The sequence below is a fragment of the Etheostoma cragini genome, chromosome 24 (assembly GCF_013103735.1).
Source record: "Etheostoma cragini isolate CJK2018 chromosome 24, CSU_Ecrag_1.0, whole genome shotgun sequence".
Classification (NCBI taxonomy): domain Eukaryota; kingdom Metazoa; phylum Chordata; class Actinopteri; order Perciformes; family Percidae; genus Etheostoma; species Etheostoma cragini.
The window spans coordinates 8,333,205-8,348,498 of record NC_048430.1 but is presented as its reverse complement, the minus strand read 5'-3'; the positions used below and the strand labels follow the sequence as shown (position 1 = coordinate 8,348,498).

Here is a 15,294-nt window from a genome sequence, read left to right as displayed (position 1 = left end):
CCCCCCCCCTCCAATATGAATAAGTATTGCTCATGTTCATGTATATTCAATTGCAGGGAACAAGGATACTGCTCGGCTCATGCAGCTATTTACGGGCTTTTTACAAGACTAATCCACTTGTTAATTCATAATAGGAGCAGTAATTCCTTATCAGAGGATTAACTTGAGGCACCTAACACGGTGCATGTATCAAATGAGAGCAAACGGTTGGTTCACTATCAAGGCTTTGGACAGAGACAAGTGTTCACAATGTGGGCTAAATATAAGCCAGTGCCCAGAGCAGCCATAAACTCTAGTGACCCCTATCACTGCAATAATAGCCGTGGAATGAATTGTTAGCATTTTGCTAAATGAAACGGGAACCTTTTTAGGTACTTTCCATTGTGTTCCAGGAGTGGGCTTTGTTGTCTGATAAACACAAACATTAGTTGCCAGGAGTTTTAAATGATGCCATATGGGAGGATAACTCAGTGTGTGTGTGTGTGTGTGTGTGTGTGTGTGTGTGTGTGTGTGTGTGTGTGTGTGTGTGTGTTTGCGTGCGTGCGTGCGCGAACTCACAGCCAGCCCAGCAAGACTCTTTCAAGTCGACAGCCAAATAAAGTTAAAGGCAGTTAGATAGTGAGGGAGGCAGAGTGCCAGAGGTCACACCGCTTTGGATGATAATCTGTCTCCTTTTCTCCCTCAGATTTCAACCAACCACCTTAAATGGAGACAACTCGTGTACAAGTTATTTATAACATACTGTCTGTGGTGGGAAAAATATTCGTCTTTTGACCAGATTAGTGGCTTCTGAGAACAAATTCTAGCTCGTTTTTCCTTCCTTTCCTTTCATTTAGACTGGCCCTGCTGGGGTTTACCATAAAAAAAGTAAACATTATAACATAGCTCACAATTTTTTTCTAAGGTGCTGTAATCTTTTATAAAAATGAATTTAAGGAGATACAAGAGCTTAGTGGAAACCTGAAACATCATTGGTAATGGCAAACAGGCTGATGCTTTTGACTGCCTGTGTATTCCATGGAGAGTTTACTAAGCAACATTGTACGATGCTCTAAAGACAATATAAGTGCTGTGAGACAAAGAAAAGGAACAAAGGAAATGTAAGTATTGAACCCAAGGGAACAGTTAAAGCAAGAATAGTTGCAGTCGTTAATAACAATCCCAATGATGTGCATTAGAAATGTGATAAGGTTGATCTGGTTGATACCTTGCTGTTCTTTTATCTCTGAATGTTATAGTAGGTGCTTTTTTAGTCCCACTTTTTGTTCACTAAAATGCAAACAAGCTAGAGTCCGACTATGGCAGGATACCACGAGTGAAATGATGCGAATGGGTAGCGCACTCTTAAATGACCCATTTTGTTCCGAAGCCCAAAGATATTCTGTTTAAAACACATTAATGAAGCATTTTGCCAGTAGAAAAAGGGTCTTTTCATAAACCCGGGCAACTTTTTTGCAATTTTTACTGTCTCTCGCAACAAAAATGCAAAAGACATCACAACTTTAAATTGCAAATTTTACAAAACATGCTGCAAATTCAGGCATTTTGGGCTGCAACTATCCCAAAAAATGAACAATATTCAACATAAACTAGTTAAATAGCCTAATCCGTCGTTATCACTCACAGGGCCATTGTGCAGAAAGAGTACAGTAGACAAACATAAGCCAAAAACCCCGAACAAAGCAAAACAGAGAAAGCTCCACTCAAATATATTAAGCACAGGGGATAATCCATCTAGTCCAGCAGTGGCTGTACCCCACAAGAGTTTATAAAAATCAGATAATTGAAAAGCCACAGCCTTGCCTCCTTTCTTAGCTCCATTCCTTTCAACCCCTGCCAAGTGTAACTGCAAGCGAGCAAATAAAAATCTTAGACAGCTATTAATAATTTATTTGCCCAATATCGAGTCTTATTCCATTGTGTTTTTTCGCAGCTCATTAAAAGCTGGCCAGCTTGGCACAGTAATTGGTCAAAAGGGGTGATAGATGACCGCCACGCATGAGCTCCTAATACCCTTGAATGAGAATGAGAATAGCTGCAACTTATTTATACCAGGAGCATTGGGAATTATATTTGTGGAGTCAGAAGTTGGCTATGTTGTCCATATTTTCAACATATTGTCATCACCTCCTTGGGTGGAAATTTTATTCTTTAGGGTGAATCCAAGTCAGAAAACTCTCTCTTTGCATCTTCCAGGCCCTACGTCTAGCCAGGGTTGATGTTATTGTACAAAATAATAATAAAAAGTGTCAGCACGGCCGCAACAGAAATCAATGAAGAAACCTTGGACAGCACCACGTTTCCTCTAACACACCTGAGTCCGAGAGGAATAACAAGCGGCTACAAATAGAGCCAGCATGAAAGGGACAAGGCCTACATGTCGTATATCGGAAGGGGGAGCGGAGACAAAAGCAAAGTACTCCACATACGGCTGAATAATGAGTGCTTGCAGACAAAACATTTGCGCATATCCACGGTGACCAGATGTCTCCGAAGGCAGCGTGAAAATATCCACATACACACGAGTCAGTGCAAACACGCGCACAAACACCTATACACACACACACACCAGGAGATGACGCACAGACCAATACTTAGTGTTCTGTTCAATCTATGAATTCCTCCCACTGAGCAGTGAGCGCTCCTGCCTCATCCATCATGTCTCCATCCCCCTTTGTCCCTCACCTCTTGTCCTCTAACATGAACCCAAGAGAGTGTGTGTTTGTGTGTTTGAGGGTGCGGTGACTTGTGACCGTTGGAGTTATAACCTGGTCGCCGTCCTACTGGTGTTACAGGCCTACTGCACAACCTTGTACACTCCTCGCTGCCCAAACTCAATTAACTCAAGCCTGAATGTGTCTCCACTCAAACCCCCTGCAGAGATGTCTATGCATAAATTATCTTTACTGCACATATATGTGTAGGTATGCACAAACACACTCACAAAAAACACCGCCCCAGGTCAGCGCCACATGCCCAGCAGGGGCTGGCAGGGGGCAAGCTTTTGTTGGGAAGGAGGGCCCCAAGGTGGACAAAGAGCAAGCCAACCCACAGAGGGCTGGGACAATCCGTCTTCTTAATGGCCCTGTCACAATTCATAATAGATTTTAATTCAGCTATGTGCCACGCAAGGGGAAAACGAGGCTTTTACGATCTGACGACAACCTGATCAGCAGGATGTGGCCGGTGTCCAGAAACAGTGGATCAGATGAGAGTTGTTCACATGAGCCAGTGTCCCACCAACCAGGCAGCTTCGTGGTTATTAAGATGGGGGACGGAACAGTTCAGTTTCATATCCTATAGAAATAGTCTTATTTTGTCAGCTTTCACATCTCAGCTTGAATAAAGTCCAACTGCATTTACGTTGTGGATTGCTGCCTTAGTGAGATGAATTCACCATTAAGGGAAATTGTTCAATGCAGCCTTAAGAAGTGCCCAATGGGTATTAGGGCATGGAAATGATCCTTCCTCAAAACAGAGGACTTCTCAGACGTAGGCCAAGAGTTTAGCTGGTGAACTCCCAAGTTTGCCATCCATCCCACTCAAATTCTCAAGATCAATGTGCTCTGAGAAGGAGGTGAGAGTAAATACTGGAAACAAGAAGAACAAAAGCAGTGAAATGTTTTTTTTCATCTTAATTTGTGTGGAATTGCACATGTGGGGCTGAAAAGGATCTAAATCCAAAAAGAGAGCATATTTAGAAACACGATAAACATCCAATTGTAAAAGAAAGGAGTAAGTGAGAAATTGGTAAGAATTGATCCGAAAATGTTCCACAGGGGAAAGGGTCATTTTTGGGGGGACATTTTCTCATTTTCTTAACTTTTCCCCAAAAGTCAAAGTTTAGACTTGCAGCAGAGGAATACACTGACTGCTTGTCTGGCTCTCCACTCTTGGCTGTCTCAGTCACTGAGTCACCTCAGCTTCCAGGCTCTGTAGCAGCCAGCCAGTCAGCCAGCCGGCCAGCTGACCAGCCAGCACTGTTGACAAATTGATATCTGATCTGTGCTACAATTGGCGGGGGAACGGACTTTTTCAGTGTTGGCTGTCCACAGCCACCTCCAAACAGCTGAGGGATTAGCTACGAGCTCTCTGAGGCTGAACTGGTATTGTTCGTTGATGCATTGAGCACAGTAAACACTGTGCACCAAATCAAACTAATGGGAAAAAAGTTTGTGATTGTGTGTGTACACTGAAAAATATGTAAGTGACATGTAAGATGCAACTGGGTATGTGTGTAGGACTGCTGCAGTATGTGTGTGCGGTGGTTGTCTACTGGGCAGCCAGCTGGTCGTGGAATGCAATGGATGTGGCAGTGCAGCTATTCTGGGTTCTTTCTCCTAATGTGTGTGTGTGTGTGTGTGTGTGTGTGTGTGTGTGTGTGTGTGTGTGTGTGTGTGTGTGTGTGTGTGTGTCATCAACATAGCATAGGGGCCAGCTATTTCAAGGGGAGTCCAGATTCCTGGCATTAGTGTTTGTGTCTATGTGTGGTTTTTCCATGTGACCTGGGTGACGGTTAAGGTCAAATACAGTAATACAGTAAAACCTAAAATTAAGCTACACTGCAAAAAGTACTTATTACATGTTAGCAAGCATTAGCATTAAGCTCAAGTACAACCTCTGAGAGCTGCTGGCATGGCTGTAGTGTCTCATTTTGTCTCCATCCTTTCAAATCATTAGTTGTATCCATGTATTTATTGGTAAATTCTCTTTATGCACTGGAAAAGAATTAAGTTTGTTTTAAAATACATCTGTGAACTTTACTGGGAATCATTTCAAGAAAAAGGTTACAGCCTCAGATGAGACCTAAGCAGGGGGTACAATTCAGAAAACTACAATCTTGACACTTTTTCTTTTAAACTATTTCATTTTATTTGTAGCGTATAGTTCAGGGTTATCTGCCCTGGACTCCAGAGCATCACTCTCCTACCTATTCCTAAAAATATCAGCAATCCTGTAGTTGTCACGCACAAAAATAAACCCTCCCTCACTGTGGTAACTACCACAAACATTCCCGTTTAGACGGTCACGGCACTCCCCAGTTCACACTTCCCGTTCACCACGATGGCCTATTTTCTACCACAATCTTTCCCATCTCCAGGCGGTACCTCCCCACAGTGTTCCCATCTGTCAGAATGAAATCTGATAGACTCTTGAGTGGTATGTCATCTCATCTCAGTCTAGCGATTCCCCAGGATCGACCCCAAGTCTTTTTCACTCACTCTGTGAGGCAGAGTGCGAATCGCTACGAAGAGTTTCATTCCGTGGGAGATTTTTTATAATTTTTTATTTTTAAAGGGAACAAACCTCAAACGTATCTGTCACCATCTCAGAAGCACACAGAGTCATTCCTTTCATGGCAGCAATCATTTATTATCATCATTGTAATCATGTAAAAGCCGGTTTCCACTGTGTTTAAATACTTGTTTAGAAATAAACCGATTAAAATGAAATCAAGAAGTGCTTTACAAGGCGTAACACCGGTTTCAACAATATTTGGCAATTCAAGATATCTGTACTAGGCACCAAAACAGAAGAAATATTGTAAGTACTTTAAGTTATAAGAACAACTATTAAATATAGAAGTTCTGCTCTCCAAACCGTTGGGCTTCAGCTGAATTTCAAGGACATTTGAGGAATCAAGATAAGGTCTTGACAGAAATAACATGATGGAAGGCTCTATTCTCCCCCGACGCGGCAGCAAGCGAGGCATCGATCGGCAAGTTCACGCAAACATGTGCCGTACATTTACAAGACCTTGACCAGGGCCTGTGTCCACGACAGGCAATTCCATTACTCACAGTCAGGGTGAAAGGTCAGGGAGTGATCAATGCGTGGAGGATAGAGACACAGAGATAGAGACTCGGATAAAAAGAACTCACTGTGCGGCTCTGTGGTTCCTACCCTCCCACAAAAGGAGAGAAAAGCAAACCTACCTTGACCCTGGGGACCGAGCAGCCAGTGGCAGAAACACCCGATAGCAAAGTTACATTAATCAGGTTTCTGGCAGGTAAACGAGTACTCATGTGAGTAAATATGTGAAAGGCAACTTGACATTAGCTCTATTCTGAGGAGAAATCAATGTAAGGTATCAATGCAGAGGCGGCATTGAATTCTCTAGACCAGCGATCTTCAACAGGGGTCCTCGGAGTATTAAAAAAAGCCCATAGATGATAGGCTTACTAGCCTGTAAGTAAGGTAGTCACTAAGGTAGCCATCCACAGATAGAGTTAATCTTAAGGATTCATTGTACCACATGTGTGTGTAAAATCAAACCAACAATTATTCTTTTGATAGCTTAGTATTCTATGCACTACAAAGATATGCATGAAGACTTTAAGATGCCCTACAACTTATTGTAGTCCCCGTTTATCATGCAACTTAATTCTATACAATATAGTAGTGGGGGGGGGGGGTTCTTAAGTAAAAGCCATATTGCAAGTAAGATCACAGAAGAAGTAGCAAAATTAGACTTTCAGTCTTTTAACCCTCTTGTTGTCCTCGGGTCAAATTTTACATCTAAAAAAAAAGAGGTCTATATCTGAAATATGGGTGTCTTTTTAACCAGACTACCACAAAAAATAATTGGATTCCATACAACGCTCTTTGCAAATACAATTTACCACTTTCATTACTGGCTAAACTCATCTGTACGTTCCTCTGATCTTAACTATTAGTCAAAACAATTCATAATTTCAGCTTTTTTAACTCAACTATTAGGTATAATTCTATGTAAATGAAGCTCTTTATATACCCCAGTACTCAACTTATGGCCACATAACAAACAAAGCCACCCACATTATGGTACAATGTACTGTGTCCTCCACATTTGATCACATTTCTGAACAAGCAATTTGCTGCCTAAAATGCTATGACTATGCCAGACAAAGTATGATAAGTAATCTTACTTGTTAAGGCAGAGTGGCCAGGACCTGCATAAATATGCAGAAACTTTGTTTAAATATCTTTCTCTATCAGCCAAAATGTTTTCAAAGCACCTCGTCTCTAAAAATCCATTCGGCTCCCTTGAGGGGGTTTCAGGGAATCATTATCTTTCACTAAAGTTAATTACATTCATAAGTAGCACAAAGGCCATGTTCATACACGTTATGTAATAAAACACCTACAAAGCTATATATATATAAACAGTATATATTTATATAAAAGCTATCTATAGGATGGGAGACCATGGTCTAATTTGTGTCAGTTGGACAAGTTGTCGGGTGAACGTACTGTAAATATTAGCTAAGACCAACGTGCAGCTAGCAACTAGCATCAATTAGCCAACAGCTAGCATAGATTAGCCAACATCACGCACGTGTGTCTGTAGACAAAATTATCCAAACTTTGCCCACTAAACACAGGGTATAACGTTAACAGTCAGAAAAGCAAGCAAAACCTTTCCCCAAAGTATTTAAAAATTGTAGTTATCAAAAACACAGACCTGCAAGCTTATGTTAGCTATGTTAGGCTAGCTTATGTTAGCTAACCTTCCTCTTTCCCATGATAAAACAGTTTATCAAGCAGCATAAGTAGCCTACTAAAAATAATGAAACTGACTCACCAGTACTTCTTGCTGTTATAAAATAAAACGTTGCTCTCCAAATCACCAAAAAACAAAACCTCTGGGTTTTCATGTGCTGTCCAAATCCCATGTGTTCTTCAACTCTTCAAAATCTTCACCGAAGTCCAGTCGTGGATATTGTTGCAAACAAGCTAGCATGTTAACTAGTAACTTTAGCTAGCTAGCGGACACGTTTTTTTTGATGAAATCTTATTGGATAACGTTTGTTGTAATTATTGCAGCGCTGTGGAGGAAGGTTCTGGCAATTGAGTCTCTAGTTAGTTACAATGTAACATTAACTCTGGAATGTAATTTTGTTTAGTTGCAATAAATACATATTTTTTTAGCAATGCCATCTATCTTAAAGAAATGTTTGTTAGCCAGGGTAACATTTAGGTCCTGATACAATCCCAATACAGAAAAAAATCAAAAAACAATTATCTATGTCTAGTCTATGGTAAATTATTGGGATTTTTCCAATGTGTGATTGACATATATGAAGAAATACTTGCAGATACAAAATCAAAAAAAAAATGTGAAGGATATACATAAAGGTTAAAGTAAAAAAAAAAAAAAAAAAAAAAAAGCTGAAACAAGAGTTATTTGGAGTCAGCTGCATACATTCATGTTTTAAGGTACAACTTTGGCCCTTCTCCTTTTACCAACATCAGGAGCATTTTGCCTCGAGCAATTTTTCAACCCTTATCTGATGAAACGTCACATCGGCTAGTGTGTGCTTCCCCGTAAAATAATTATCATAATTACATTTACAGTTTCCGAAAAAAGAATTATCATAAATTATGAATGTGTGGACCTCAAAGATATGCTCTGTTGCTCTTTGGTTGTGATAAAATAAATAAACTCACTACTTTCTATGTGTTGTGATGGAGTATGAACAAGAGGCGCTTTTTTTTTTCCAACGGAAGACGCCTTTGTTTTTTAATGAAGTGCCGGCCGTTCAGAATGAGAACTCAATGAGGCGTGGGATGGGGCCTGTCCATCCCTCCCTTGCCTATTTTTTTTTGTCTCGTCGTCCCTCTTGTCTCTGTGCGTTTGAACCTCTTGTACACCTCATCTTTTAGAGGATTAGAATAAGGGCCATTACCCTCTGTCGGGGCCATGCTTACAGCCACAATGGATGGGGCTGCCTGAGTACTTTTTCTCCTTTTGCACCCACAAATACACAAGAATCAGACAAGCTAACATTTATGCAAACACTAGCACAACTCTAATATGCATATGCATTTCACCCATTTCATTTCATCCCAAAATACTACTTCTCACTCTCAGTCTCAAATCTTTTCCTGTTATTGCACCCTGTGGTCCCTCAGGTAGGGGCCCCAGTAGCCCTCAGACAGCTTTCAGCTCTATTCCCGGGCTCCTGACATCTGTCAAAGGAAACATCCACAAAAGCACCAAAGGCCCCTTGCTGTCAATGCGTGACACCGCTTGCGACATTCTGGAGATTTCTATTTCGCAATGACACCATAACCGCCCACCGTGTCTGTCCTTTCTGGAAATAATCTGTATGTTGTCCTGAAATCAAGCAGCATGGGGGGGTTACAGCTTTTGTCCTCTGTGGGCCCTTTATGGCCACAGATGCACTTCCCATGAATAGCACTCTTTTCCTGGGGAAGTTTGATGATGAAGTTTAAATTGATGCACAGATATGCACATAAATAATCCCATTTGCTTTTTCTGCTTTCAGTTAACGTCATTTGTTCTATTAACTCAATTATGTTGTAACATATTATGCAAAACAAGTCCAAGAATGCTATCCTTTTATCTGCTATTTTTCAGCATATTTTCTTACCTCTTTCACTTGCTAGTGTTACAGTATATGATAGCATAGGAGAATTTTTACGGCGCTGACCTTAAGTTACTTAGTGCAGATGCACGGTGGAAAACCCTTCCAGACGTTTTTTTTTTTTAATTAGTCATTTTAGTGGTTTGGGGTATTGGAGCACTGTTCTTCAGTTGTAATTTTAGGGTTATCGTGATGGGGCACTTGCTATTCCACCTGTTGAATACTGAAGATGTTGCACTCAGATTTATTGCTGAAGGCTTTTGTTGAGGGATACCTGGGCTTCAAATAGCTTGCATACCAGCAAATTTGCTTGAATTAAGATCATTTCCTGCCACGCCAACTTGCCCACGTCACTTTAATTTAACACACAGCGTGAAATCTGCTAAAGTCACTGGGTGGACTTTGAAAAAAGGGGGCTCTGGTTACGGCCTTTGCAGTGTCCGACTGAAATTAAGCCTTCTTTACAAAACAAGACACAGATTAAAAAGGAAACAGCCGGGGTATATCTTAGTTTCTGGGCCGACGCGGCAGACTGGGCTTCAAAGTGAAATGTGTCGCAGTGAGAAAACGTTATCAGACTTTCCCAGAGACCATCTTTCCTCTGTCTCACTGTCTCCATCTCCCCCACCCATCTCTCATTCCACTCCCATGGGTCATTCTCTCTAATCTGGATTCCCACTGTCTTCTACATCCCTGACAGTGCATCAATCACTGTTAAACACATGCCCTTTACCGTGCTCACTGTCAGCTGATGTTGTGTGTGTGTGTGTGGGTGTGTGTGTGTGTGTACAGCTGCCTGGGGTTCCCCAACCACCTCCTAACCCCCTTCTTAATCCCTCAAAAATATGTGAATCGCTACAGAAATATTGTGCAGCTCCGCGCTGTGGGATAGCAGCGGAAACGAGCCGCGGATTAGCATACATTTCAATTTCTCTCTTGTCTGAAATACAACAGTGGGTGAACATGAGGGCAACGCCATGCCGCTCCAGCCAACACTCACATTCTTGTTTGATGAAAAGTTGTGAAAGGAAGCGATGATCTCGAGTGCAGAGGTCAATATACTCTGCAAAACAACTGTACGCCTACATGTCAAGAGCATTTGGATCTGTGGATGTAAGCACACTAACAGCCTAATTTCAAAATTGTACGTTTCTGATCGTCTGCTTTTCTCTCCGGCATGCGTGTTATATCCTCTTTTCTAGCCATAAGCATCGCTACACTTTGATAACTTTCCACCCAGCCGTTCTCCAGTGGCCGGCTCTTTGGAGTCCAGTGAGGGCAAAGACACGCAGAAGAAAAGTTGGTGAATTAATTTACTTTCAGCAACTCTTCCCTGAAGTTCAAGTTAACTTAGCTTAAAAAAAACAGCTCCTTTTTTGACACTTTTTTTATGAATAGCTGGTAACAAATGGTGATGCTCTATTGATGCACTGGGAACTTGTTGAATATGCAATGTCTCAGACATTCCACTGCCAGTCCATGGCAATTCAGGTAAAACCTTTTCAGTTTAGAAATAGACACCACCATACAAGAATGAAAAATGCAAAACTATATAATAAATGCTGACATTTTATGTTAATGCCATAACAGCTTGGCAGATCATATACATGTCTGGTATTCCCAGTCCAACCCAATGACTCAGCAAAGGCCTTAAATTACCTTGGTGATTAAAGTACTTTTAGTCTTAACTTTAAGGCCACTATGGATGAAATGAGTTCATTCCAAAATCTGCAACTGGTTAACGCAATTTGCTGAGGAAAAATCTATTTAGACATGATTTTAAGCTCAATAAACGCTACTAGATGGACATTGTGGTGACACTGTTGTTGTCACCTTCTGTTTCCGAGTGGAGAACCAATGACTACAGTGGGATTTGGAGCACTGGAGAAAGAAAGAAAGAATGAGAAAACATAATATTAACATAGAAAATAATACAATTATGACAAGGTTCCGTTCCGTTTATGGTAATTAGAAGGATATAGTAGCACAGAAAATGCAATAACGCACCAAAAATTGAGTGTTAAAGTGATGTATCTGCTTTTATAAGAGAAAATAAAAGTGAAAAAAGTGAAACGTTTCCTACAAAAATACCTACTTGTCCTTATGCTAACAAAGAGCTACCTAGCTGCAATTAGAACGTGTTGAGGATGCTACTTTGGTCTAAATTATTTAAATGAAGGAAGTCATTCATTACATTCAGTCCTGTCACCATAGAATAATCAATGCAGGCACAAGCAGGTGTCTATTATCCCACAGCAGGTGTTATTTACAGAACGGCAGGTGTTTGTTGCTCGGTGACGGCCAATGAGCAGCGCTTGTGGCAATCTGCCACGCTGTAAGGAGGTTTCTGTAACATAATGAAGATGTGGAGTTATTGGAGTTGGACGGATGAATGGATGGATGGATGAACGGAGACATTAACCTCTGTTGAACCAGCTCATTCAAACTGCTAAACGCCAATAAAACAGCAAGAAAGTTACAGACAAACAACTTGAAAGTGATTTGAAAGGACAAGCAAAACTTAAGTTTCTACACAAGTACTCCAGTGTACTCTGGTACGCGTACTATCAAAGCAGCAAACATAAGTACGTGAAATTCCCTTAAATTAAGCAAATATTTGTCCCCAATTGAGCAGACCACAACATCGTTCATTAACAGTTTAGTCTGGACCATGACAGGCTGGATTTTCCAGCTTTAATGTATTTGCAGGCAGCTGCACAAGGAGATTGCCTGAACCAAGTTGAATTATGCATTAGAACAAATCACATTACTGTAAACAGTCGTTGGTGCCCATGTTTACATCAGCACAGATAATCAGGAAATGGCGACATAATGGCCTTTGAAATAAAAAGAAAGCAAACTGCAGTGTGCACTGTATGATTCAGGTACAAAGAGACTGAGACAGAAAGCTAATCATAATTTACATCAATAACACAGCTGCAGCAACCAATTTAGCCATGAGTTTTCCTTGTGCTGTATAAATACATGTAGCCTATTAGAGTTCTGCATAGGTCTAAATCTGAGACCTGAACCCCCATACCCAAGTCTTTAAAAGCTGCTGAATCTGACACTGCTATATTCAATCTCTGAACCCAATCTAAGCCCTGTATGCATTATAGTTTAACTTACTGTGTGGCTTTAAGTGAAATCTCTCAACTATTTCATGCATTGCCATGAATTTTGTTACAGACATACTGTATATGGTGCCCAGAGGATGATTCCTAATCATGTTGGGTATCCTCTGACTTTTTGAATCCAGCGCCCTTAACAGGTTAAATCCGTCTATTTATATCCTGTTTATAAGGACAAACACTCAAATGTAGTATAATGCCGTTCCCATGAGCCTCAGCTGTATTTCGTGTCGTAATTTTAAAAAAGGTTAACATGCTAACATGCTAAACTGAAGATGAGCCCGGTCAGGCGCAGATTCAATCACCGGCGATGCATGCCGGTTAGATTTGTGTCCAACTTGATCCCGACTTGTTCTGACGTCACGCACATGTAGGCAACGCAGTAGCTGTTCACCGACTGCAAGACCCTGGGCTTGCTGGGAAACGCCAGCCTCTCAGCTGATTTAACAGCTGATTGGTTCAGAATTGACTCAACATGATGAAGTTTGATAGAAACATTTTAATGTTTTTGAATCGGAGGGATTTTAATTGTTGACTTTGGCTTATTCTGTGTGTGTGTTGTGCGGCTGACAGAAGTCAGAGAGACTAAATCCGTTCTTATGTGCAGCCTCACAAAACGCACTGGCATGGCTGTAGACGCCCAATCATTTGTACACGCAACAAAATATGAAGATCACGCTTTTGAAGTCAAACCATCAAGATGTGCAAAATGGATCAACAAAAACACTTCTTTTAGCACGATGTGTACAGATGCCTGTATGGTATGAATCAGAGTGTGTGATGTGCGCTCCAACACAACAGCCTGCCATTGTCTCCCGCCCATATGTTGCTGTCCTTACTCCCTCCTGTTCCATCCATCTAATAATGGGAGGAGGATGGGAGAAAATGCCTTAGTGTCAATGGCCCAGCCACTGAGATTCCATTATTACACCCATAAATCCTTCCCCCATCTCTCCCTCCTGCTTTCTCTCTCTTTCCGTCTCATACACGAGCAGTATCCACGTTTAGATGACAAAACACACACACAGTTGAGAGTGTTTAACATCTTCTTGAAAAATAACCTTCCATCGCGACATCAGTGGCAACACCTCCGCTCATGTGAGGCAACTCTAAGTGCTGTCATTAAAGAGTTTGAGAGGAAATGTGCTGTGTGTGTGTGTGTGTGTGTATGTGTACATACCTAGATTTATATGTGGTGCTTTTGTGGTGTTTCAGCCACTTTCACCGTTTATTTGCATTCGTTTTTTTTTCCAAAGACCACCTATATTTACATTTTTATAGTGCATGCGTGCATGTGGGCGTGCATAAGTGTCGACAGTGAAAGCCGTAATGAAAGTCCATGACTCCATTCATCTCTTGAGGGAGGAGATCCACCCTTCAGTAGCCTCAGATTTACAAGCCGGGTGCTCGATTGTTAATGCCTGACCTAATGGCACACACACACAGGATCGCGGTGATAACGATGGACCCTCTGTGAACCCGATTAAACAATGGGGGAAATATCTGGACCATGAAAAAACGAACCTGCCTGCGTGTGACAATCAAGCCAGACTTTGAAGGGGGAAGGGAGAGGACGAAGAGACTGCCAACTGCTTTTTGGTGAGTGGCATTAAGTTCAATAGCGTGATTAATTAGGTGAGAAGGGATAGTGTGAAACGGTCTGCAGCAGAGTGAGATGTGAAGAATTGCATTTCACAGATAGCAAAAAAGAATCCACAGAGCCAGATAGCATTCCATCCATTCACTGCTGACTACTGTGAGTTTATCACATGATGGCAGAAGGGAAGTGAACGCAACACCTGCTCACCATTTGAATCAGCTCATCTGCCATCGGAAACAGCAAAAAAAAAAAAACTAAGGCGTTTCAAAATCCACTGGCTGTGAAACACCAGACGTTTACTGCTTCATCTTAAAGTTATTCTTGTATTTATATTGCAACTGTGATGTGAAATTTCAAGGTCAAATCACACAGAGATGTCCTCACAGATTCATAAACTTGAGTATCTGAGAAATTCTGTTGATGGATAGACTTTGTAGGTGTAAGAGGCGCTTGGTTTTTAAGCAAGGCAAGGCATGGCTTTATTTGTATGGCACCTTTACATGAAACATTGAAAAGTAGTTAAACTATTTAAAAAACATACAATTATAAACAGATAAAATATGCTAAAATCTTAGAAGGTAATGACTAATAAGTCCGCTAAGAATGAGTTCTCAAGATTTTGTGTGTATTTGTGTAAGCTTTGGAAAATGTTCAGATCTGTGTGTGTGTGTGTGTGTGTGTGTGTGTGTGTGTGTGTGTGTGTGTGTGTGTGTGTCTGTGTGTGTGTGTATGTGCATGCGTATGTGTGTGTGTGTGTGTGCGTGTGTGTTTTTAACAGCTAATTGACTTTTTTTTCATTTCTTTTTAACCACAATGTACACATACATGTGTGAAAATAATAATATAATGTTATTTTTTTCAATCTATTTTCTTACCTGCAACACAGGTCGAGTTTTATAACATCATATATCACTGTGGCAATTTCAAACTATTTTGATCACATTTTCCAAACTTAACTTTCAAATGAAGAAGTATTTTCCCTCTCGTGTGAAGTGCTACTGAAGCTCGCTTGAGCAAGGCAACGGAACTCGAACCACTCAAGCAGCGCGGCTCAGAGGACAGGAGTACAAAAAGTTTTACTCGTACTGAAGGAGCTCCCAGGTGTATCTGTTACTGCACAAACATGAGGAAAACCGTTGCTGAAAACAAGCACGAATACTCAGCCAACCTGAAATATTACAAAAAAACGAAG

General features: G+C 41.0%; 1 protein-coding gene across 5 annotated transcripts in view; it reads right to left on the bottom strand.

Annotated features, from left to right (window-relative positions):
• Positions 1-15,294, bottom strand: part of LOC117939396 (receptor tyrosine-protein kinase erbB-4-like) — a 238,984-nt gene that overhangs the window by 201,280 nt on the left and 22,410 nt on the right. Inside the window, exon 1 of one of the 5 annotated variants that reach the window (XM_034864732.1) lies at positions 7,565-7,766. The exons of the other annotated variants lie outside the window; for them this stretch is intronic. The gene's annotated coding sequence lies outside the window, so the exon portion shown is untranslated. Of the gene's footprint in view, positions 1-7,564; positions 7,767-15,294 lie in introns of those variants that run through there. 5 annotated transcript variants of the gene reach the window in all.